We start from the raw sequence: 27,496 nt of genomic DNA on the forward strand, positions 1-27,496 counted from the left end.
CGGCGATTACTTCTTAATTGGCGCTTAATTTCGTTCCAGCCAGTACTCTTTTGAGGTTTGAGAACAGGAAAAAGTCGCTGGGGACCAGATCTGGCGAATAAGGTGGATGCAGAAGCAATTCGAAGCCCAATTCATGTAATTTTGCCACTGTTTTCATTGATTTGTGAAAGGGTGTACTGTCTTGATGAAACAGCACCTTTTTTTTAATGGGGCCGTTTTCAACGATTTAATCCTTAAAACAATCCAATAACGCTATAAAATAATCGCTGTTGATGGTCTGGCCCTTTTGGAGGTATTCAATAAATATTATACCTTGCGCATCCCAGAATACTGACGCCATAACCTTGCCAGCTGACTGTTGTGTTTTTCCTCGCTTTGGATTCGGTTCATCGAGTGCAGTCCACTCAGCTGACTTTTGATTGGACTCAGGAGTGAAATGATGAAGCCATGTTTCATCCAAAGTCCATATATCGACGCAAAAATGCAGGTTTATTGCACTAAACAGCTTCAAACACTGCTCAGAATCATCAACACGTTGTTGCTTTTGATCGATTGTGAGCTCGCGCGACATCCATTTTGCACAAAGCTTTCTCAAGTACAAATATTTGTGAATGATATGATGTACACGTTCAGATGATATCTTCACAATGTCTGCTATCTCGATCAACTTCACTTTACGGTCATTCAAAATCATTTTGTGAACTTTTTTGATTTTTTCGTCAGTGACAGCCTCTTTTGGGCGTCCACTGCGATCGCCGTCTGCGGTGCTCATTTCACCAAGTTTAAACTAAGCATACCAATCAATGATGGTTGATTTTCCTGGTGCAGACCCTGGAAACTCTTCATCAAGTCAAGATTTTGCTTTAACTGTATTTTTTCTCTTCAAAAAGCAATATTTCATCAGCACACGAAAATTTTGTTCCGTCTTTTTTCATATAACAAAAGTATATAACCTCCAAGAACAACTTGTGTATTTCAAAATATTTATGCACACTACTCACGTGTTTTTCGAGCATGTCTACAAATGCTAAATTATCACCCTATTTAAAAGTGCAAATTCCACAGCAAAGTGTATCTAATTTATGGGCAGAACATGTTTAAATCTGGAAAACTAACCGCTTAATATCTATACATTTACAAGATAAAAATCTACCATTTTAAGGGGGTCTTTTGACCCCTTACTCTACCTACTTGGTAATCAATCATGTAGAATTTTATCTTGCCAACACCTTAAATAAGGGTTGTTAAGTGACTTGTTGTGCACTTCACGAAAAAGGAAACCACAATTTGTAAATATGAATTTCAACGAGCTCAGGTGCCTACTTAGTACACACAGGTGACCGGAAAGTAACAATAAAATGCGTATTAAATTATTATGAGAGGCAGGGGTGCAGGGAAATTAGCTGCGTGACAAAACGCTAAATAAATTAGGTAAATATACTTCTTAGATAAGGTATTTCTTCACACGAGCGTTACACTGATCATTTTTGTAATTTCCCAAATCTTGATTCATTTTGAAGGAGATTTTTTAACATGTGTTGGAAACACTACATATATTACATAATAGTTTATTATCTCGCAGAATATTTCAAGAAGGAGCATCAAAAGTATCGACCCTTTTTATTTCAATTGCAACGCCCTCATCTGATTAAAATTTTCAATTTTTTCATTCAATAATTATAATATGGATTCAATCTTTACTTAGCGGAAATTCATTATAAATGAAATTAAACAAAATAATTTCCACTGGATTATTTTATTGTTAGCTACAATTGTTTCGCCACACTGTGGCTTCATCAGGCTACAATTCTGACTGATAAGAGTACAGTTTTTCGGAAACTTATATAGGAACAAAAATTCGACTTTGTCAGAAAAATATTCGATAGGATATCAAACTTCAACGTTATATTGGACAATTTGCCGCCTGAGATTTCCAAACTATCGGAAGAAATTCAATAAAGGAGATGAGTTTACATCTGTTTGTTCGTTCAACAGAATATTTCGGGTATAATACTTGTTAATTTCTAGGGATTCTTAGAGTGTTAATTTTATGCTGTTATATTCTGAATGGAGAATTTCAAAGTTGTTATTAAAGGTCTGATCCAATTCTTTTGAATGATTTGCATAAGTTGAAAATGAACTATCAGATGTATAACTCTTTTGGTGTTCGTTCATCCTTTTCTTGAAAGATCTTCCTGTCTGTCCAATATAAACCATAGGGCAATCGTTACAGGTTAACTTGTAGGCACCGGATTTATTTTCCTTCTCAGTTTTATCTTTATTGTTTTTTATGAACTGAGAATGAAAATAAATCCGGTGCCTACAAGTTAACCTGTAACGATTGCCCTATGGTTTATATTGGACAGACAGGAAGATCTTTCAAGGAAAGGATGAACGAACACCTAAAGAGTTATACATCGGATAGTTCGTTTTCAATTTCTGCTGATCATTCCAAAGAATTAGATCACACCTTCAATCACAACTTTGAAATTCTCCATTCAGAAAATAAGAGCATAAGATAAACACTCTTAGGTTCCAGAAATAAACAGGTATAATACCCAAAATATTCTGTAGAAGGAACAAACAGATGTAAACTCATCTCCTTTATTGAATTTCTTCCAATAGTTTGGAAATCCCAGGCGGCAAGTTGTCCAATATAACTTTGAAGCTTATAATACCCTATCGAATATTTTTCTGCCAATGTCGAATTTTTGTTCCTATATAAGTTTCCGAAAAACTCTGTACTCTTATCAGCCAGAAATGTAGCCTGATGAAGCCAGAGTGTGGCGAAACAATTGTTGCTAACAATTAAATAATCCAGTGGAAATTATTTTGTTTTATTTTCAATAATTATTTGACAATACTCTTAGAAATTTGTGGAATGAATTCAATCTTGAAATTAATCCACTTAAATCAGAAAGTAGGTCTATAAGAGATTTTTTTTCAAGAGATCTAGAGAACTCAGACTGTCTGTTCCCACAGAGGTTGCAACTTCCTTCGTTACTGTTTTCTCATCTTGCATATCTTTATTAATGTTCCAATCTCATAAAGACTGCACGGAAATGAACAGTATCCAGATTTCCGTTTGCTGTTGGTCTTGATGAATTATGTACTGATGTTTAGTTAAGCAACGTTAAGACGTAACCGCAAACCTTTTAGGAAACATTCGAAAGGAAATATTTTTGAAGAGCACTCAAGTAAAGACGGGAACTTTTGAGCCCCCTTTTTTCCATAAAAAGTTATATTTTCACTATTTCATAGTCGGAAGGCTGTTATCGTATTTTAAATGATGTTAACCCCTATTTATGAATGGTCATTGATCAAAACCAGACCCTGAGAAAATTTATTCAGAAATAAATTAGGTATCTTCAACATATTTAAGGCTCTAATTCTATTATTTTTTTGCAGAATATGCAGCACTACATGTCAGGACTAATAATTGAGGTGAGTCGAAATTTAAAATAATTTTTTCAGAAAAAAGGATGTGACAACATCGCTGTTCTTCCTTTTTTCTATAAAGCGAATAATGCAATCAAAAATGGCATATGTATATGATAAACTAATGAAATGATGAATAGGGCCTTTAAATGAATATCAAATTGATTTTCCAGTACCAATACGCAGACAGTATTCTGAACAATACAATGAAAATGATGAGGTTCAATCACTCTCGAATTAAAATACTGTTTCATTTTCTTTTTTGTTTAAAGGTGAAAATGAACTGAAGGATGTTGAGATATTGGATTGAGCATACACCACCCTGATACAATATATGGACCAGGTAAGTGAATCAATTTGATTTATTGGGGAGGAAAATTGAACCTTTGTTATTGGGTATTTCTTTTCAATATTCTTCTTGAATTTTTTACGGTTTGTGTTAGGTGTCCAGCACGAAAATATTTTTTATGGTTCTGGTTATACTATCAACATTCTGCATGAGGCAGCCAATTGTTATTCTACATCCAAAGGCAAATTTTGAAAGCTTATAGTTAATTTGATGAAAATTCCAATTGGTATTTCAGTTTTAGAGCTGTAAAACCATAATTACAAACTTTTACTTATGGTGCGGTTACCGTATACGACACATTTTACCTCATAGTTCTAAAATTGATTAATTGCCAATTTCCGTTCCGAATGCAGTCTGTTACATCCAAGGACACCCCGTATTGTCCATACCTTTGATAGTATGTTAAACCACTTTATATTGCCACAAGAAAGAAAAAAAAAGTTGGTGGCAGGTCGCAAGTTCTATAAGATGTTCGTCTGTATAAGCATCACCTGCGCAGATGTTTTGAACAGCTGGTTCCACTCCATCTGCTTCCGTACATGCTTTTGTCGAGAAGTAGTGGGCAACTTTTGGGCCACACGTCAAGTGGTTACTAGAATGGTGCGAACTTGATGGTAGATTGACCAGTGGCGTTGCCATTGTTATCCATAAATTATCACAGGTTTATTAAAATTCCTTAGCCATATGATGAAACTATTATTTCCAGAAAAAGATACTGGTTTCATAAATATGAAAATTTTTTTTATCTTATTTAAATTTAGTGCCATGGCGTCTACTTGTGACGTAATTTTCAAGTAGATCTTTCACGCTATTTTGTGTCGAATAATAAATAGTGAAAAAATCGATCTAAAAGCCACAAATATAATTAGACCAATTGAAAAGTCCCCGGCCTGATGCATAGATGGCGGTGCTTGTATTAATCCATATGATTTTCAGTTAGTACCAACCTTACGATACGTATCAAAATTTGACAGCAGTCCGACCATTAGTTTGTGAGATATTGCGTTGTGAGTGTAGCTATTTTTGTTATTTGAAAAAAGATGGAAAAATAAGAATTTCGTGTGCTGATAAAATATTGCTTTTTTGAGGGGAAAAATACAGAAAAATCAACCATCATTGATTGGTATGCTGAGTTTAAACGTGGTGGAATGAGCACCGAAACGGCGAACGCAGTGGACTCCCAAAAGAAACTGTCATCAACGAAAAAATCAGAAAAGCTCACAAAATAATTTTGAATGACCGTAAAGTGAAGTTGGTCGAGATAGCAGTAATTGTGAAGATATCATCTTTACGTGTACATCATATCTTTCACGAATATTTGTACATGAGAAAGCTGTGTGCAAAATGGGTGCCGCGCGAGCTCGCAATCGATCAAAAGCAACAACGTGTTAATGATTCTGAACAGTGTTTGAAGCTGTTTAAGTGCAATAAACCTTAATTTTTGCGTCGATATGTGACAATGGATGAAACATGGCTCCATCATTTTACTCCAGAGTCCAATTTACAGTCAGCTGAGTTGACTGCACACGATGAACCGAATCCAAAGCGAGGAAAATCACAACACTCAGCTGGCAAGGTTATGGCATCATTATTCTGGGATGCGCAAGGTATAATACTCATTGATTACCTGCAAAAAGGCCTGACCATCAACAGTGGTTATTATATAGCGTTATGGGATCGTTCAGAGAATGAAATCGTTAAAAAACGATCCCATTTGAAGAAAAAAATGTTCTGTTTCATCAAGACAATGCGCTGTGTCACAAATCAATGAAAACAATGACAAAATTGCATGAATTGGGGTTCGAATTGCTTCTGCATCCACCTTATTCGCCAGACCTGGCCCCTAGTGACTTTTTCCTGTTCTCAGACCTGAATAGAATGCTCGCTGGAAAGAAATTTAGCGCCAATGAAGAAGTAATCGCCGAAACTGAGGCTTATTTTGAAGCGAAAAACAAATCGTACTACAAAAATGGCATCGAAAAGTTGGAAGATCGCTATAATCGCTGTATCGCCCTCAAAGGCAACTATGTTGAATAATAAAATCGAATTTTGCCAAAAAAAATGTGTTTTACTATGGTAAACCGGGGACGTTTCAATTGGCCTGATATATATACTGGTTAGGTCACTAGACTCAAAATCCCAACCGCGAAAATCTGGTAGACTAAGCCGATCGAAGTAAACGTTTTCTTTATTGCGAATGCAAAATGAAATGCACTCTAATGATAGTGCAAAATCAGGTTAGGCGTATTTGTTAATTCAGCGGCAATTTACCAACGCCAACGTAGAAAATAGGTATCTAACAATAGTGTTTCTTGGTTCTTTCGACCTAGATAGCAAATTGCATTGCATGGTCAATTCATGACGTTCTATTAGGGTTTCGCAACAGATGAAGATGCAGTTCAATTCGCAAAATTACATCATCGATGGAGAATGATGAAGATGGATAATTTGCAGAAGTGTTTTACTCTTCAATATGTGAGACAATACCTTACGTCGGAGATATTTCTTAAAGACTCGCATAAAACTCTTCAATGAACATTTTCTTTTACAATATTTCACTATATCTTAGTTTCTATTCTTCTATGAAATTTTTAACAAATTAGGAAAGACAAATCTTACTACAAAAATGCTATCGAAGAGTTGGAAGCTCGCTATAATCGCTGTATCGCCCTCGAAGGCAACTATATTGAATAATAAAATCGAATTTTGCCAATAGTATATTCTAAAACAAGTTGCAGAATGGGATCCTATTACAACACGAATGCGAAATTTGAAAACTCGCTCCTTCGTCGCTCGTCTTCGAACGCATGAGTGTTGGAATGGCCTTCTGCAACGAGTATTAGACGATATTTTCTCTATTTCAGTCAAGTTTTTTGAAATATTGTCGAAATTCAATGAAAAATTCAGATTATACATCCTAGTGACATTTGTATTGTATCTTGGCAGTTGGTGTGACTGTTACGAAAATTGACAGATTACGGAATATGAATTTGAATCGTATGTTTCGAATTTTGAAATAATTTACAATTACGCATTAAATTCGTTAATTATGTCTGACGAAATCGATTTATCACCACAGGAATTAAGAGGAATTACGAATAATGTTGCAGATCATTTCACTATATCCAAATTATATCATTTTGACAATTATTGTCGTTTGTTGAAAATTGATAGGATTGGAAGTCAGTATAGACAACCACAAAACGAAAAATATAACTGAAAACGATGCTGTAATGAGTTCATTACAGCACTGTTTTTAGAACTGTAATGAACTCATTACGATACTGAAATAGAGAAAAAAATTTATTTTACTATGGTAGACCGGGGACTTTTCAATTGGACTATTAGAATCAAAAGCCTATGAACTCAAAAAGAAAGACATAATATTATTCCCTAAATAGACTGCTCGACTTCCAAGCCCATCACTAACCAGGCAAGTCTGTTCCTGAAGAAATCCACTGAGGGTGCCTTCAAAATCTCACTGGGGAGTCAATTCCAGACATTGAACACTCTATTAAAAATGAAATGTGAAAATTCGTGAAAAATCTAGGGCATTCGGTGAAATCAATATATTGATCGGTATTTCCAAGAACGAAAAATTTAAATACGTCAAACGCCAATCTAAACAAATTTTTTCGACGACATTGTTTATTCATATCTATAATGTGAGAAAAAGAGGTTTGATAACTGAGTTTGAACCAAATTATTTTTTTCTTTTACCAATTCGACTGTTCTCATCTTATACTGGGTGTTCCTGAATTGGAGTTACAAATGGAAAATGAGAGATTTCTTGGATAATTTGAAAAATAAAATGGCCCATTAATATGAGCCCGCAAACTCTTTGTCTTCGAGATACAGGGCGTTTCTTGTAGTCCAACTTTTTTGTGATGCTCAACCAGTTTATCGAATCTTTATTAATCTTCGCTACAGAGTTGGTAAATAAGTACCAAAACTTATAATTAATTTATTTATCAGAGTAACGTGAAGACAGACAACCTCTACGCATATGTCACGTGTTGACTCGAAGATATAACCTAAAAAGTTATCTGAAGTACTTGCGTGCGAACTGTACATGTTATTTTTCCGGAATTGAAAAATTGACTGCATGCCATGATGTTATTTACTTGTAATTAATTTACAAACGTTAAAAACTCACTATTGCTGGTTCATCCTTGGAAAATAAGTGGAATTTATTGGAAATGAAGGGGCAATGTGGGGAAATGAAAGGGCAATGTGGGGAAATGAAAGGGCAATGTGGGGAAATAAGGGCAATGTGGGGAAATAAAGGCAATTTTGTGGAAATGAGAGGCAATTTTGTCTTGAAGGGGCAATTTAGTGTACAGATTTCAGTCAGTGAGAGATACACCCTGTATATAAAAAAAATGTGATATAATTTCTTTATTTCACATTATAATAGCCGAACAACGTCCGGAAATAAACGAAACTTTTCTGCGATCCGATATTTGGTCTGAAATGAAGTTCCGTTCAAGTGTAGCGGTGTAAGAGAGTCGACGACCTCTGCTAGTAATGATTCCTACTCGGCTGGTTGTCGGCAAGACGGCCGGGGACCATCTTCCTCGCATCTTCGAAAAATTTACATGCAATATCTACTGGCCTGACCTGCCGCAATTCACGCTTAGATAACTTCTCGTAAAAAGTTACTCTGCTTACGCAGGAGGTTGTACAACTTGCAATTCAATGGGCAGCGATAGCATATAGATAAAAATAGGTTCAAGATGAGTGAACTGCGTTCCAAACTGATCGGGTGGAAAAAATAGTTCAAATGAGTTTTCAATATACAGGGTTAGAACTATTTAGAGGGATATCGAAAACCGTTTTAGATCCAGGGTGGCTTGAATTACAAAAGAGTTGCGTTATTTATTGATTAGTTTGTTGGTGTTAACAGATCCAATATATCTCCAATGGTTCTTGAGATATCTCGAAAATTGAAAATCGAGATTTTATTTTTTCTGTATGAGTCATTTGTTTCTTTCATTTGTCTGCCTTGTTTCTTTATACAGAAAAATCTCGATTTTCAGTTTTTTCGAGATATCTCGAGAACCATTGGAGATATTTTGGATCTATTAACACCAACACACTGATTCCTAAATAACGCAACTTTTTTGTGATTTAAGCCACCCTGTATGTTAACGGTTTTCGAAATCCCTGTAGTGTCCCTCTAAATACTTTTAACCCTGTATATAAAAAAAGTTCTAGGCGTCCCAACTCATTGAGAGCATCTCGAAAACTATAAGAATTAAAGAAAAATCTTCAAGGACCCCAATGTATTTTTTTGAAATAATAATATATAGGTACTCAAAAATATACCTTTTACAGCTTTGCCGTTTTGATGAGTTTATTGAGGCCCTATCATAAAACTATCCCTAAACACTTGACCAATTGTTTTGGGATAGTTTTATGATAGGGCCTCAATAAACTTATTAAAACGGCAAAGCTGTAAAAGGTCATAACTAAGATATACCTTTGTAGATCATATACCAGAAAACAGATCGTAAATATCTCGCTGTATCTTGATTTCTGTTCTAGATGTTCCAGAAATTCTAAAATGTTGTCAGTAATTTTTATGACTTTTATGATACCCATAACAGATCATAGAACCCTGACAGAAAGTATATTGATTTACAATTTACTACAAAGGTTCATTTGAGTTAAGCTTGCTAGAAGAACATCTTGCAATGAATAAACAAAATTAATCACTTTTCATTGAGTTGAAATAACACTACTAAATGAATAATTATCTGATTATATTTTGATTGCATTTCTGCAAGGCAAATATAAAACGGTAATACTAAACAACCCATAAATGTACGTTAGATTATTGATTTCAGCTTGAGTTGCTTCCTACTTCGAAAATAAACGTTTTTAAACGAGCAGTTTGAAAATGGCGAAAACAACAATTGGAAAAGCTCTTTTATGATGATAAAACAGCAAATCAAGATATTCAATGAATGAAGTTTAAATTTGAGCGAACTTAATTATTCTGAGGTATGAAATTAATCGTTGAAGGAAATCCTACAAAATTCACACAATTAAATACAATTTGAACGAGGCAATTTCAACTTTAAGTTTCTTATTTCCACATTCCAGAGAAATCGAACCTATATACAGGAAAAAAAATTGTTGTACCAGCTCGACCACTGAAGCATAAAATCAATTTCCGTTTTGATTTCTTAATCAAAATCTTGCTACTTTGTAAGGATAGTAAGTCTGAGAATTATTCTACCTTTTGAATGTTCGTTCCTTGAACAGATTGCTCTATTCTTTATGTTATTATTTCTCAATTGATGGAAATTCATTATAGATAAATTTAATAACACAAAGTGATTTCCACTAATTCGTAAATTGTGAAAATTCTAAGGAAGTTTCCTTTAACAATTTTCTCACTGGAATTAATAATACACTGTGTGTCCGTGAAGTATGGAACAAATTCATTTTTAGCTAAACAGACCATTTAAAGATATAATCCTGAAACACGTCGATTTTTTATTTTAATTTACCGTATTTTTTAATAATAAAATAATATACAGGGTGAATTACTTTCGAGTAATGACGTCACCGTAATTTTTTTTAAATGAAACATTTTGTCTCAATTTTCCGATTACTCTAGCTGAGCTGATTGCAAAAATGTATCACATGTTGATTCCAATTGGTTCAGGGTGGACAAAAATACAATAGTTTTGTGTGTGCTTATAAAGTAACGCGTAACATTCTTTATTAGTTAAATTAACAATATTATCAAAAATACTTATTGTCTAGCGGCAATTGGTTTAAATGTAACACCCTGCAGTTTGTTACATTTTTAGGTTAATAAAAATGAGCTATTTCCATACATGTTTGGTACTTGTGGTCTAGCAGACAGAATATGAAAGAAATTATTTCTTATTTTTATTAATCTAAAGATGTAACAAACTACAGGATGTTACATTCAAACCAATTGCCGCTAGACAATAAGTATTTTCAAAACTATTGTTAATTTAAGTAATAAAGAATGTTACGCGTTACTTTATGAGCACACACAAAACTATTGTATTTTTGTCCACCCTGTACCAATTGGAATCAACATGTGATACATTTTTGGTATCAGCTCAACTAGAGTAATCGGAAAATTGAGACGAAATGGAGGTGTTCCATTTGAAAAAAATGACGGTGACGTCATTACTCGAAAGTAATACACCCTATATATTAGATAATTATTTTAAAATACGGTAAATTAAAATGAAAAATCGACGAAAAATCGAAATGAATTTGTTCCATACTTCACGGACACAGTGAATATGACTTGTTGAACTAACATTCAATGTGTCAGAAGTGAATTCAGAAATCGATTAAAATTCAATAGATGCACTATAACGATGTAGGAAAAGCCTTCACTTTCGTTTCCATTTATCCAAACCGTGAGAAAACGTACGTGAGCTTAGAGAAAACAACCTTTTAAAGCCTTGCGTTGCGTCCCTTAGCAACATTTTTTTTGTCCCAGGAATAAGGAGAGGGGGTGAGCCTCTCAAATTTCTATTCCACAGGCCTGCTTGCTTTCTTTTTTAAATTCAGGGATAACCGACATAGGAATCGGTTTGAAGGACATGCGCACCCTACATAAACAAACCGTTAAAGATCGATTTCCCTCGAATTTATCAGGAACGTATTTAGGATAAATCGAATTCGACACTCGATGAGCATTCATTGTGTTATTTTTGTTGAATAGTTTATTGGTTGTATGATTTTATTGTAAGGTATCGCAAATAACGAGGCCAGAATAAGGTAAAGAAATTTTTAGCGCTTGTGTTCTATGTCCCTATTGCGACGTTGATTTTTTTTATGATGTCATTATTGTAGGTTATTTTATCTAGATGAGGATTTTCAACGCTACGAGCCTTCTCGAATTTGGTATGAACATTCCAGTGGTTTATTTTTTTTAACAAAACCAAAATATACTTCAACCTCTTCGGATCAGTTGTTACAGAATTTTTTTTGTTTGATATTCTGCTGGAATTTTCTATGATTTTGGTGAAGCCGTTCCCATTCAATTCTGTATCAAGTTTGATGAAATTGTTATTATACTGTTGTGGATCTCTTCAATTGAATTTCGAAAATTTTCTAAAATAGATCCCAACAAATATATTCTACTTGAAATAACTCTTTCTCAGGTGGGTGCAGAGAGAAGAATATAAAAATTATTCTTTCTTTTTTCAAAAACAAACCACATTAAAATGAAATTTAAACAAAAAAAATTGAAAACACTTATCTTCAGAATGTTTTTTTTTTCATTTAGTCCTGTTGTATATTTTCCTCTTTCAAACGTAAAATCCTATTCCATACTACTTTCAATTTCAAACTCCAAACTCCTACAAATTCAACTCCAGATTACTTTTCCAATTCCAAACTCTTATTCCACATTTCAATTCCAAATTCTTTCAATATTATGATCTTGATCTTTATATTTTCTTCTCCAACTCCTTATTAACTTATATCGTTATCAAATTCAACTTCTTTCAAAAAAAATCTCCAAACTTCTCGCCATTTTCTGCTTGACATATCTCCTCAATTATTTTTCTAGCTATACTCGATTTTCAATTTTCATTTCTCCTTTCGATGCGCCAATTTTGTCTATGACACTGTCACTCAATTGTGAATTTTCTTTTTCTTAACTATCGTAATGACAAACATATCACCTTCTATTTCTAAATCTGACTGAATGTATGAAACCAAATAATATCTATGAAACCAACTGAGAAATTCGAATTATTTTCAATTTTACTTGGAATTTGTTGACTTTAAATTTTTGATTGGGAAATCTAATAACAATACATTCACATGCAAACCTGCATTCAGATGCATTTGTTGTCACTGAAATATTGTTTTATCTTTTTTTTTCCGTTTGAATTTTCCATATTTTCAATTGCTCTATCGATACGAAATTTTGCACGATGCTTGATGTGTTTATTTTATATATACGTGCAAAATTTCAACCCGATCGAATTTGTAATCAAGGAAATATTGGGTATTTCTTTTTAAATTTTCTGTGGTTCTGAAATAAATTTCAAGCTGATCTCATACAGCTTGAGATTGTTATTCAATATGAATACTTGAAATATCGACTGCGTTGGTTTTGTGATCATGGAAATATTAGGTTTTTTTTTCGATATTCTTCTCGATTGCTATGTTTCTGGTTCATGAAATTTAGCATAAATTTCGAAATTGTTATATTTGATCTAAATGCGAAACTCTGTCCAGATCGAATACGTAGATATGAAATTATCAAGAAAACAATAATCGAAATCCGAAAGTAGCCTGAAATTTTCAAGTTTTTTCGAAATTTCGAAATTCAAAGCGTGAGAATATTGAGACAATAAATTAATGTTCATTTTTCTGTCGCCGATGCTGAAATATCTCCTATTAAATTCATAAAAACACATCAGAAACACCAGGTGGAATCCTCGGTCCCTTGAACAATGTATCACAAGGATTTTCCACATAGCGTTTCTACTAAAGACACACTTCATAGGTACGTTTGACGAGAATGTCATTTATGTCCCCTACCGCTTCAATTCCAGCGTGAAATAACTCACGATAAAAATCTAATTTGGTCGACCGAAGGAAGAAGACCCATCTCGAAAAAACTCTTTTATTTATAAACAACAACGCCACCACTGCGAATACCCAGACTGACATCTAATGAATTTAAATTAGGCACCAAACTAATCAATAGTCAGCCGAGGAGGAAGGTTGTTCACCCAAAACTACTACACATCTCCTGGAATAAATAATCTGGCTGAAACCGTTTTCGTTCGAAAAAAAAAAGCCATCCACCCGTCTGAACGTTCAGACTCTCTCACAAAATACAACCCCTAGCCATTTGTATGGATCGTTTTACAATGCCGAGTATTGCCCCAGCGAAGAAGGGTTGCTTTTATGTATCGTTTCTGGTCCAGTACATCTGTCGGGCATGGGGCATTGTGGGTTCGATTTTTTCAAGGCTACCTTGCGTTATTACCAGGCCGAAAAAGGACCCAGAATGGGTCAACCTTGCATGTTCGGGTATTGCCTTCAAGGGAGGCCAAATGGTACTTCATTTCTTCGGAGAATACACGAAAATACAGTGGAGAAAGTTGGTAGAACATATAACAGTATATATGAAAAAATTTATCATAAAAGACATATTAGAGAAGGTAGAAATCAATGCACAAATAGATGTTCAACACGAGAAAAAATACGGTCTAAGTGTAAACTATAGGATGTCCCAAATTCCATGCTCAGTGGAAGCATCTCGAGAATTAAAAGACTTGCAGATAAAACCTTCAAGGAACGGAAAAATATTTCGTTATATCTTGATTTCTGATCGTGATATTTGAGAACTTCTAAAACGTTTATTTTCCAGTTATTTCTATGGTTTACATGATACCCATAACGGATTATAGAAATCATTTACCATTTCAGAGTTGTACTTCTCTCTGTCTCTGAAACGATTATTAATTTCTAATTGTATGTGACACCTTATATATGATTTGATTACAATTATACAATTGACACAAAATGACTTAGAACTTGACATAAAAAATATTTATATAAGGTGTCCTACAAAAAAAAATTGAAAAACTCGATACTCTTGAAACCGATATTTTTCGAAAGTATCTCTGAAGCTGTAATCGATTTTCATGATCTGTATCATATAAACTATAAAAACTACTGGAAAAAAAATGTTTCAGAATGTTTTCAATAACTTGAGAACGAATCGAGATATCTATGATCTGCTTTCTGGTATCTCATTATTTCGAAAAAAAAAATATATATATAACAGGGTCCCTTGAAAATTTTTTCTCCGAGTCTCAAATTTCTCGAGATGTTTCCAGTGAGCATTGAATTTGGGACACCTGTACATATCGTTAAATAATCAAACAATTCATAGAAACATCTGTCTAGGTCTAGGAGATTTCAACAAATGAGACAATCACCAATACTTTTTTATGTCATCTGTGGATTGTAAACGGTGTGGTACTCTAGTAGAGTTCTAAAAAAAGAAAAAGACGCCTGGAGCCATATCAGGAAAATACTCTGGCTACTTGAAAAGATTCCTTCCAGACATTTTCAATACCATTTGCTCTATGGAATCAAAAAATAAGTATCTTCTTTTTTATTCTTATCGATTTTTTAAATTGCTAGATTTAACGAGTTGTGTTGTGAATTGAAAACTTTAACATACTCTAAAAAGAGTGAAATAAATTCAATATCGTTTCATTTTCCAATAATGAATTCACAAATTTAATAGAATCATCGCGTCATGTTGCTTAACAATACCGAATATGCCACATATATTTGATCTCTAGTTTTTATCGCGGTAAAAAAAACGATGCAACTTTTTTTATCGATGTCGAAATGACAAAACCGCAAGATTTAATTGATATATTGTGAAAAATCGAATGAATGAAAACTTGGGAAAAACCAGAATTACGATTTCTACCATCCATTCACGGGGGATTTACAAATAATTAATTTCAGGTATTAGTTTGACTCAATGTAACTCGAAGACTCACGTGTTCATGATTAATAGCATATTTTTCGGAAACGAAAAAAACCAGTTAACAATTAGGTCATTGCAGTTCAGTAACATCTTGTCTTATCGCTTTGTTATCAAATCAACACTTTTTCCGTCATGCAGGATATTGCCCCAATTTAGGTTTTCTAATGTTATCTCAAATTATATAAGTGAAAGGCATATCGCATATTGTTAAACAACGGCATTATCAATTTCAATCGACTTGATAGACAACTCATTAGTTTTGCATCACAATAAAGCAAGATGAAGAGTTTTGCCGCCGAAAAAAAACAACCACCTTATTTCCCAGATTTGAATCCGGCAGACTTCATCCCTTTATAGTTAAATCTACCCCAAATATTGACCAATTATTTTCGCATGGCAGTATAGTAACTAAATTCCTTATACTTAACGAAAATAGCTCCCTTCATTTCACATTATTTTTACTTTAAAAAATCTGAACCTTCTACAAGATTTATTCGTACCTATTTCTGCCTAAAATTCAAGTTATTTTATTTATCGTCAATCTGAAAACTGATCAGATTGAGGTCTACTTGAAGTGCATTTCGTGGAATATTATAATGTAATGTTTTTGTTTGTTGTTGTGATAAGAATCGTAATCTCTGATTGAATCAGATTTTTATTGAAATTAGGTTACCTCGATACTGAGATATTTTATTATAAACTAAGTATTTTTTATTACATTGTGGCGCATTCGCCAATTTGCATGTTTTTTTTGGTCACATTTGTTTTTTCGTGTTTGAATAAATAATAGACTTGCAACTCCTCACATCAAGTTCATGATGAAGCCTCAATAGAATTGCATTAAAACAGTGAGTCTTCACCAAATGCATCGTAAGTTTTATATATAAATAACTAGCAAGTTCGTTCAACCTAAATTCTGAAGAATTTCAATTTACTAAGATAGGTTACGCCCACGTATTTCATTCAGTTCATCAAATCTTTACCGTCCTCACCTGCCGACTTGAATGGAGCGAGAGTGTAAAAAAAAAAGCTGTAAAGGCTTAAAACCAATAAACGTTTCGATAACGACAATCGGAAAATATCGCAAGAGATAACATTGCAGTAAATATTTGAATAGTGTGCAATTGTGTTTGATCACTATGTTTAGAAATATATTCCCCGATAATCGATTTACCAATTCTCCACAAATTCGTTAGTTGGCTTTGTTGAATAACAAAAAAAAAAACACACGAAACAAAAAATGCAGTCCTATTCAATTGGTTTATTTGTGCCGAGAGAGCCAGGAAGTCGAGTAAAGCGATTGAGATTTGTCGTTTGCAGTTGAAGAGGTTGTGTTATGATCGTAACTGTCAATAAATTATGCTCAACTGTTACAAATCAAGTGGGTGATTATCAACACTGTCAGGAATACCTACAACAATATGACGTCAGTTTGCGGAAGCAAGTCCGAAGATGACGTGAGGTAAGTCACATGCAACATGGCGGATGATTTCCGAATCTAAACATCGCTTGTAGCATCCCCTAAATTCACTGGGTTAGACACCCCCCCCTGTTTTGAGCTCCGCGTAGAACGAATGTCAACAAGAATACGCTTGCTAGACGTTAATATCTTACCTTTACGTTGATTTCTAACGGAATGTATCTTCGAAGTATTCTTATATATAATAATATATATATGTGGAGTTATATATATAAACACAAGAGGGACGTTTGAATTTCCGGCACTAAGACACTTTGATCATAGAAAAACTGGTTTAAACTTCGTAAGGAACACTTGGTGGTATTCTGAACACTTTCGAGTTGATCGAACACTTTGTTGGAAACGATAAAAACAAACAAAAACTTCACTCACGTACCTTCGCGCGCACCCGTGCCCCTCGCTATCCTCTGAGCCAACTGAACGTGCTACCAAAGCTGGCCAAGGCACCCTAAAATGCATCGTTGTATACGCGGAGGTGAGCGAAGCTCGCTGTGTATACGCTGTTGTAGCGCGGGCTTAGCGCTTCTGCAACTCGAATCCTGCGCCGCTCGAGTATCCTTTTTGGATGCACCCAAGTTTTCGGTCGAAACTTGCACCGAAGCTTTCAAGATCAAGAGCGTGTTCGAAAATAGATTTCGAATCGACGTACTTCGGTGCGATGCTGCACGGTCGTCGTTTTGGATAGATCGGTGCGAAGGACCAACAACCTAGGGGAAAAATTGTCTTCGGTTGATTTTTCTGAATTTTATGTATGTTGTAGGATATGGCCCCTTGAACATGAAAGTCTATTGGTCCAATTGAATCATATGATTAGTTTTAGAGATACATTGAGTCGAAGTTGGAAATGGCATTTCTTTGAAGTAAAATTTCTCGTAGGAAAACATCTTGAATGATACACTTTTGCGCGATGGATATTGCTTACCCATAAGGTTATAATTTAAGACTGGTTTTTAACAAAATTCTTTTTAGATACGGGATGAGTCAATAATTATTCAAAATGAAATTAATTCAGTTTATTATTTACCCTGTAATTGAGAAAGTCGTCCGTGGAATTTTCCAATTTTTTGTCATTACTCTTAGTTTGAGTATACTATTATAATGTCGAACAGTATTGGCTTTGCTATGACCAGTTTTTGATATACACAGGGTGATATATTAAGAGCTGCGACCGTTATTACTAAAGTTGTCAAAAAGTTATATAAATTGAAAATTTCGTACAGAGTTACGGTAAGAGAAGTTGGCGTTTACTTATTGTTATTTTATCATTGTAAAATGAAAGACATTGTATAAGATTGTGATGAAAAACTTCAAGGACTCCCGATCTCTCTTTTCGAAATCAAGATATCTGAAAGCAGATCTTAGATATCTTGATTCGTTCTCGAGTTTCTGAAGTTATAGTCATAGTCATAGATATGATTGAATTGTATCCATAGACCTTGTTCAGGAGGTTATATTTTACACAAAACAAAAATTTCAGAAAAATTGAACAGTGAAAATTAGGCTGCTGCCTGGTCTTTTCAAATGACGTATCATTCATTTACTTTTTCAACGACATATATCTCGAAACGTGGTGCGAATTCAGAGGCGTTTGAGCGCTCGGATCTTTCTAGCGCCCTTGGAGAACACAGAGCGTTATATAGGTATATACAGCTGTTCGGAAATTCGAGGTACAAAAGAAAATGAGAGATTCCTTGAATAGTGCTGTAGATCTGGTCCCGCAAACGCTTTGTTTTTTGTGTTTTTGTGATGATTGTACAGGATGTCCCAAATTCGATGCTCTCTGAAAGCACCTCGAGAACTAAAGGGTGTTTTTTAGAGCTATAAAACTTTAAATTGCAATAAAACAACGATGGATTATTCGATTGACATGAATTTCATTTATCCGCAAGATAATCTTGTGGCATTACATTTTAAATATGATTTCTGGCATATGACCGCCACGGCTGGCTCGGATGTAGTCCAATCTGGACGTCCAATTTTCGATAACTTTTTTCAACATTTGTGGCCGTATATCGGCAATAACACGGCGAATGTTGTCTTCCAAATGTTCAAGGGTTTGTGGCTTATCCGCATAGACCAATGACTTTACATAGCCCCACAGAAAGTAGTCTAGCGGTGTTAAATCACAAGATCTTGGAGGCCAATTCACAGGTCCAAAACGTGAAATTAGGCGGTCATCAAACGTGTCTTTCAATAAATCGATTGTGGCACGAGCTGTGTGACTTGTTGCGCCGTCTTGTTGGAACCGCAGCTCCTGGACATCATGGTTGTTCAATTACGGAATGAAAAAGTTAGTAATCATGGCTCTATACCGATCACCATTGACTGTAACGTTCTGGCCATCATCGTTTTTGAATAAGTACGGACCAATGATTCCACCAGCCCATAAAACCCACCAAACAGTCAGTTTTTCTGGATGTAACGGTGTTTCGACATACACTTGAGGATTAGCTTCACTCCAAATGCGGCAGTAACAAAATAAAATGGACGTAGTGCGCGATACGTATTCCGCACAGAACCATTATTCTCGAAATAAAATTGCACTATTTGCAAGCGTTGTTCAGGCGTGAGTCTATTCATGATGAATTGCCAAACCAAACTGAGAATAAATCACTTGACAGCTGTTAAATCGGTCGCCATCTTGAACAGTAATGCCAACTTAAAGTTATATACTACGAAAAAAAAAAACACCCGTTACATCATTGAAAAGGTACATACTTTGATGGTATCTAAAGCAATTTTTTCATGATCTTGTCAAATAAGCTAGATATTGCCTGTATACGATAACTTGGGACACCCGGTATTCATACCAAAGATTCAATCAGTGTTGTGTTGTGTTTTGATCGACGCGTACGTAAGACCAGCACGTGAAGGAACGGTAGAGCTAATAAGAGAGTATGTCCGATAATTGCGTAATATCCGTGCAAGTGTAGTTGAACAAAGGACATCGTGTGCTGTGCAAGGCCCACACTATATGGCGAGCCCCCTTTATGGTGCGCAAGCTTATTCTCTATTGTTTAGGATACTTTCAATGCTTTTCAGATATAAATGCTCTATCATGACGGCAACTGTAGATCGTTAAGTGGCATTATCTTTTATGATGGTAAACTATCTGGATATTCAAACACTTCATATTAGCCGTTCGTGAGTAGCGCTTCAACTGTTTTAACCCCATATGACCGATAAAAAAAGACCCCTTCGATTCTTCCGTATGCTCTTTTCGATCGTTCAGATAATTCCGAAGTACCACTCTTCTTTTTGGTTTTTTTTTAAGTTGGTTGAATGCTTGAAATGCACCACTGGCAATATCATGAAGCAGATCGACTAACACAGTTTTTATCTGAACATTGTTATATTTATTATAACATCACAAATGATTTCAATATTTGCAAGTCTGCTCTGCAATTAGAAATATCTCAGAAATAAGTCAAGATATAGATATAAAAATAAGACACTCAAAATGTCTACAGCCTTCTGAAAGACCAATCAACGTAGAATTCAACTTGACGGCTGTCAATTCTATGGTCAATCGTCATTTGTGTTGCTGAAAGTAAGGTTAACTCCGTTTATTTTAACATTCTGCCAGTTGACACATTGGTCAAATATTACACGTAAATTGTACGTCAAAGGTCATTTTGGGTTTCTGAAACGCATTTTAATTGGAGTTAAAAGCTCCAGAAAACATACGTTAGTTAATTTTACCAACATTCCAGAAACCCAAATGGATTTGACATCACTGTTTAGTTGAACAAAGATTTGATCAGTCTTTCAGAAACCAGAGGTTAGTCTAGTACTAGAAATCAGTATTCAAGTACAATTTTAGAGGCTCTTAAGCCTCTAGTCGATAATTTTTTGGTGACAAGTTGGTAGTCTATTCTAACCTTAATGTGAATATTTCTGTGAAATATTATGTTTGCCTGTGGTGGCTTATTTGATTACGTCACAGTCTGTAAGTCAGACAACATAAGGCTTATTTCAGGAATAGCTCCAAACGTGAATTCTAAAATTACAGTAAAAAGTCTATTGTAGTTTTTGATCACAATCGCTAAACTTAATAGAGAATTATGGAATTATGGTTTCATAGTTAAATCACTGGTGATAAAATAGCAATTCGAATGTGTTCGTTTTATAAATTGTGACGAAGCAAGCTTTGATTCGCGTTCAATGTCACATAATTAATAGATTTCAATTTTATTTCTTTGAAATAAAAAAAAATTGTCGACTGCTAAGGAATGCTCAAATCGAGCACCTTCACAAGAAATTCAACTTGGATTTGACATAGATATTCCGATTTGAAGTTTTCTTAATGTGATATGCTAATTTTGGATGCAAATCTACAGGGTGGTATTTTTTCTGAAACGGTATCCGCTGTTTTTCTCCGAAACTTTTGGTGGACCGCTGATAGTTCAGAAAAATGTAAAAAGGAAGGATAAATGGTACAGGGTCTGCCAAATTCGATGCTCACTGAAAGCATCTCGAGACCTATAAGACTTGGAGAAAAAATCTTCAAGGGCCACTGATCTCTTTTTTCAAAAGAAAAATAAAGCTATATCTTTGTTTCTCTATTCTATAACGTTTTGTTTAGTGATTTTATAGTTTGTATGACACTCATAACAAACCATAGAAATCAATTACCGTTTCAGAGATATAGAGGATAGTTAGTGTTTCTGAAATGGGACACCCTATATTTTTCAACGCAGTTTTTTAGACGAACATCACGTTATCGGTTCTTCAAGAATAAAATTTTAAGTGTGTATCAAGTCTCTTCTGGAAACATTTCAAACCAAGGGGTTTTTGCGAGTAATCCTGCATATAGAATAATTGCTCCCAAGTCCATTCAAAATGTCAATACGATCGCTTCATTAAAAACGAATTTTTCCTCCCTGTGAAACTTGTAGCTTTGTCTCGGGATATTCCTCATGTCTCGAAACCAATTCAGGACTTCTTTCAATTCCCTTGCTCATGGTTTTTTTTGTTGTTCGGCATCGGATTATAGAAGCAATAACAAGGGTAATGCTTTTCAAAGGCGAAGAAACGTACATTCTATTGATACCGTAAAATCCACGAGCTGAACGTCTACCCCACAGTAATTATTTTTACCTGCTAGCCTAAGCAGGTAAAAGAAAAGTTTTAGCGAAAATATCACCTCCCAGAAGAGTTCAACAACCAGCAAGGAACATTTCGCTGCAGCGAAATTATAAGTTTCCGAATCTCCTAATGATAATGATAAACAGAGTTTAATTTGATTGATTTCTGGGAAGTGTGTTCCCCGCACACAATCGCAAGAAAAAAACTGGATGAAAAAAAAATCACCGTTCGTCTAGACGGCAGAGCCAGCAAGATTGTAATATTCGATTCAACCTTGGATGATGGTATACTTGATCGTTCTATTGCTTAGCGGTTTTGGGTTTAGTACCAGCCGGGGTATTCGGTATAAAAAAAAATTAACCTCACAATTTATCGTGTTTCGGAGAATGAGATCGATCGAGAAAGGTGGGCGATGTGGCTTGTAAAATTCGTTGTAGAAACACAAAAGATGATGCTCAGAACAAGGGATTACAAAAAGGGATTGTTTCTCTAATTCTGTAGTTCATTCCGACTTACTTCATAGAACAAAATCGTGCAGGAATAGTTCAGTTTCAAACATATTTTACGGTTATATTTCATAATTAAACAATGTGTCCGTGAAGTATGGAACAAATTCATTTTTAGCTAAACAGACCATTTTAAGAAATAATCCTGAAACACGTCGATTTCATATTTTAGAATAATAATCTAATATACAGGGTGAATTACTTTCTAGTAATGACGTCACATCAACGAGAATAGGGTATCAGATTTTGTCTATCTCCTCTGGTTTAAAAATTGTAATGCTAAAACATCGAAATTTGCCCACCCTGTACATACTTTATATTTGGATCTGCAGAAAATGCTATGTGTTTGAACTAATAATCGGGGTTAGTCGAAAATGAATCTCATATTTCTTCAAATCGATTAATTCAATTTAAATTTCACTTGATTGACATCAGGCAACAAAAAATATTAATTGAGATATTTCGATGAATTTGACATTTATTGTTTTTTCCTCTATTACACAAATATTCAATTAAAATGTGGCATTTTCCCAATATCTGCTAATAGAGGTTCAATCATGATGAAATAATAAAATGATGGAATAGGGCTTTTAAATTAATATCAAATTCATTTTCCACTACCAATCATACGCAGACAATTTCTGAACAACACATTGCAATCGATAAAATTCAATTACTAGCGAATTAAAATATTGTTTTATTTTCTTTTTTTTCAGGTGAAAATGAACTGAAATATGTTGGGATATTGGATTCATTTGATACCAGCCTGGCACACTATATGGACCTGGTGAGTCAATGAATTTAATACAAAATCGAACCTGTTATTTTCATTTCTTTTTTTTATTTCCCCATGAAAATTGTCCAAAAAAAAATTTGAATAATATTTGTAACAATTATTTAAATCTTTGATTGAGAAATGAACCATTCGAGTATATCGTAGGAAATTCAACAAACTCCTCTATTGAAAATTCTAGATTGAACAGCGGATAGTGAAGGCATTCACATTGTAAATAAAGAGTGATATTAGCTGCATAAGTCATTTCCTCTAGTATGTCAGGTAACGGTACTTGAAGCAATGCTCTGTATGTGTAATACTGTATTGTTCTCAGACGTTCTAAAACCCACCTTATGCATCGCGTATCTTCACAAAACCTTGTGCGTCGATGACTCACCACCTGGCTCAGACAGCTAAGATCGACGATTTTCGTCTGATATATTCGATAAAGTTTGAATCCTTCTTCTTTTCTAAAAAATAAAAATATTTCTACATTTCCGCTAGTCGTGAAAGAACAAGAAACGCAGAATTGTATATATTCCCAGATATACAGGGTCTCTATAAATTATTGTAAGTTGTCATTCAACTTTCGATTATTACCAAATAAAAACTGAAGCTAGTCATTTGCCAGCTGTAGCATCAGTGTGGAATGCGTTGATGCGACATCTGGCGTCCAAAACATCTATTCTCTATTGTTTATAAAATAAAACCTGATGACACAAAATACTCTACGAGAGGTTATAGGCAGGTTTACTTAACTGTTACGTCATAAGCGTTCGCCATGACAACTTTGGGTGCCCCTTGAGCTCACAATCGATCTAAAGCAACAATGTGTTAATGATTCTGAGCAGTGTTTGAAGCTGTTTAAGTGCAATAAACCTGAATTTTTGTGTCGATATGTGACAATGGATGAAACATAGCTCCATCATTTCACTCCGGAGTCTAATCGACAGTCAGCTGAGTGGACTGCACACGGTGAATCGAATTCAAAGCGAGGAAAAACACAACAGTCAGCTGGCAAGGTTATGGCATCAGTATTCTGAGATGTGCAAGGTATAATATTCATTGATTAAATCCAAAAGGGCCAGACCATCAACAGCGGTTATTATATAGTGTTATTGGATCGTTTAAAGAATGAAATCGTCAACAAACGGCCCCATTTGAAGAAAAAAAGGTGCTGTTTCATCAAGACAATGCGCCGTGTCACAAATCAATGAAAACAATGACAAAATTGCACGAAGTGGGCTTTGAATTGCTTCTGCCTCCACCGTATTCGCCAGATCTGGCCCCCAGCGACTTTTTCCTGTTCTCAGACCTCAAAACAATGCTCGCTGGAAAAAAATTTAGCGCCAATGAAGAAGTAATCGCCGAAACTGAGGTCTATTTTGAAGCGAAAGACAAATCGTACTACAAAATTGGTATCGAAAAGTTGGAAGATCGCTATAATCGCTGTATCGCCCTCGAAGGCAACTATGTTGGATAATAAAATCGAATTGTGCCAAAAAAAAATGTGTTTCACAGTAGACCGGGGACTTATCAATTGGCCTGTTATGGTGATGATAAATTCAAATAAGATCAGAATCTTTAACGCCAATTAAATGATATTCAATGAGAAATAATATGTTAATAATATATCCTGAAATTTTTTTATTTCACAACTAAAATGATGATTTTCTGCCATTATGAAGGAGCTATGATTTAAACGTAGAACTGAAAACATGAAAAATCAATAAATATTCTCCTTATAATTGTAAAATCTGAAATATTTTTTTTTTAATTTGCAGAAACAGAAGAAATATATGGCCAGCTTATACAGGAGGTGAGTCTAATCATAATGTTATTTTCTGGATGATGCTGGTATCTCAATTTTGTTAAAAAATTTTTCCAAATATTGAAAAATGTATGACTCAAAAATTATTCTACATATTTTTGTAAAGATTGAAAAATTTTCACAACTCGGCCTTGATTCATTTGGAAAATTCAAAATATTTCAAAAGTAACATTAGTCGTATTCTTAAAATCCTTATAATTATTTGGAACATTTTTATTATATACATGATGACTACTTCGTCTCCTAATGAAAGGTCTGTGATTAAACTTGATCTGAGTAAATCTTGTTATAACTATACATCCTTCTCTTATTTTGAATATCGTCTGAAATGCTGTTTTATTTTACAGATGATGTGGAAAAAGGTTTCAAACTTTCATTGGAGGTGAGTTCTATAAAAAACCATTTTATTTTTAAAAAATATTGAAATCATCTAAGAAAATCCGAAAAAATTTACCAATTGATAAATAATTTCAAATCTAAGCCTTAATCTATTCTGAATTTATAATACGCTACCTGATGTGAATAAAACTAGGAAAATTATAAGATCCCAAATTTTGTTACATATATTTTGAGAAGGGTATTGATTCTAATTTGATTTTCAGGAAATACATAGAGGGGTTTTCCCTGTAAGGAAGACAACATGAAATCGCATATTCCCTCAGGCCATTAGTGAAAAGAGTGAGTTAAAAATCACAATTGCAATATAAGTAATTCTAATTATTGTATACCTACATATTAATATTTTTATATGATGATTTCTCTCCGCTAATCATAGAACGACAACTGATGAAAAATGAAAACTGAGAAAATCTTAAGATTATAATTCTTACTCGAATTTTGAGAACCACATTCATTTAGGTTTCTTTTCAGGAAATTGAGGACACTTCTAGTACGAAAAAAAAAAACATATTCCTCATAAATTCATTGGGGAATGAACATTCATATATGGGTGAGTTGAAAGTCACAAATTCAATAGAAAATTAATTATATTTTTTATATCTATATATTTCTACATGATGATATTCTGCTCAGCATAGAACTCGCTAACTGATGAAAATAATAACTGATAAATCGATATGATCATATTTTTTTCGAACGAATTTTGGGAATCCTATCCATTCATGTTCCTTTTCAGGGAATGCAAAGATGAATACTCCTTTCACGAAAGAAACATATTCCTCAAAAGCCCACTGGTGAAAATGAATTGATATAGGGGTGAGTGTAAAACCACATATTCATTAAAATTAATCAACGCAATTTTTTTCAATGACCAAGAAACTGTTCTCATGTTGAGGTCCAACCTGTATGTATTAGTAAATCAATGAAAGTTCATCAAACTTGAAACACTTTTTCCGCCAAAGAATAAGAATTCATAAATGCAAGAGGATACCATTCCATCGACCTTGAATCATAGCGTTTTTGTTTACAGCGAAGAGGTTACCTTATAGTTTCTCAAAACAGAATTAATCGTATGCATTTCCAGATACACAACTGAATTCGTGAATTTCATCTCGATACAGTGGTGGCGACCTAATTAGATATTTTAGTTTTGGCGGATTGGTATTAGGAAAATTCTACTCATTTTGAATTTTGAGAAAATCGGACGAATTTTCATTTATTTATATTTATTAACCTTTTATATTGTTTGGATCATAGAGCGAATCTTAATCCATTGAATTTTCACTATGTATTATATATCATTATTGTGACAAGTATTAGGCCAATCGAAAAGTCCCCAGTCTGATGCACAGATGACGTTGCTAGTATTAAATATATATTTAGTTGGTACCAACCTCAAAATGATACATGTTAAAATTTGACAGCAGTCCGACCATTAGTTTGTGAGATATTGCGTTGTGAGTGTAGCTACTTTTGTTATTTGAAAAAAGATGGAAAAAAAATTATTTCGTGTGCTGATAAAATATTGCTTTTTGAAGGGAAAAAATACATTTGAAACAAATTCTTGGCTTGATGGAGAGTTTCCGGGGTCTGCACCAGGAAAATCAAGCATCATTGATTGGTATGCCAAGTTTAAACGTGGTGAAATGAGCACCGAAGACGGCGAACGCAGGGGACGCCCAAAAGAGGCTGTCACCGACGAAAAAATCAAAAAAATCACAAAATAATTTTGAATGAACGAAAAGTTAAGTTGATCGAGATAGCAGACATTGTGAAGATATCATCTGAATGAGTACATCATATCATTAACGAATATTTGTACATTAGCAAGCTATGGCCAAATGGGTGCCGAGCGAGCTCACAATCGATCAAAAGCAACAACGTGTTAATGATTCTGAGCAGTGTTTGAAGCTGTTCCACTCCGGAGTCCAATCGACAGTCAGCTGAGTGGACTGCACACGATGACTCGAATCCAAAGCGGAAAAAAACACTACAGTCAGCTGGCAAGGTTATAGCATCAGTATTCTGCGATGGGCAAGGTATAATATTCATTAACTACCTCCAAAAGGGCTAGATCCTCAACAGCAATTATTC

At 34.4% G+C, this 27,496-nt stretch overlaps 1 protein-coding gene across 3 annotated transcripts in view; it reads right to left on the bottom strand.

Moving 5' to 3' along the window:
- The window catches only part of LOC123685665 (lysine-specific demethylase 6A), a 56,415-nt gene that overhangs the window by 22,301 nt on the left and 6,618 nt on the right, over window positions 1-27,496 (bottom strand). The window contains exon 1 of one of the 3 annotated variants that reach the window (XM_045625452.1): window positions 16,938-17,258. The exons of the other annotated variants lie outside the window; for them this stretch is intronic. The gene's annotated coding sequence lies outside the window, so the exon portion shown is untranslated. Of the gene's footprint in view, window positions 1-16,937; window positions 17,259-27,496 lie in introns of those variants that run through there. 3 annotated transcript variants of the gene reach the window in all.

This window comes from Harmonia axyridis, chromosome X, assembly GCF_914767665.1.
Source record: "Harmonia axyridis chromosome X, icHarAxyr1.1, whole genome shotgun sequence".
Lineage (NCBI taxonomy): Eukaryota > Metazoa > Arthropoda > Insecta > Coleoptera > Coccinellidae > Harmonia > Harmonia axyridis.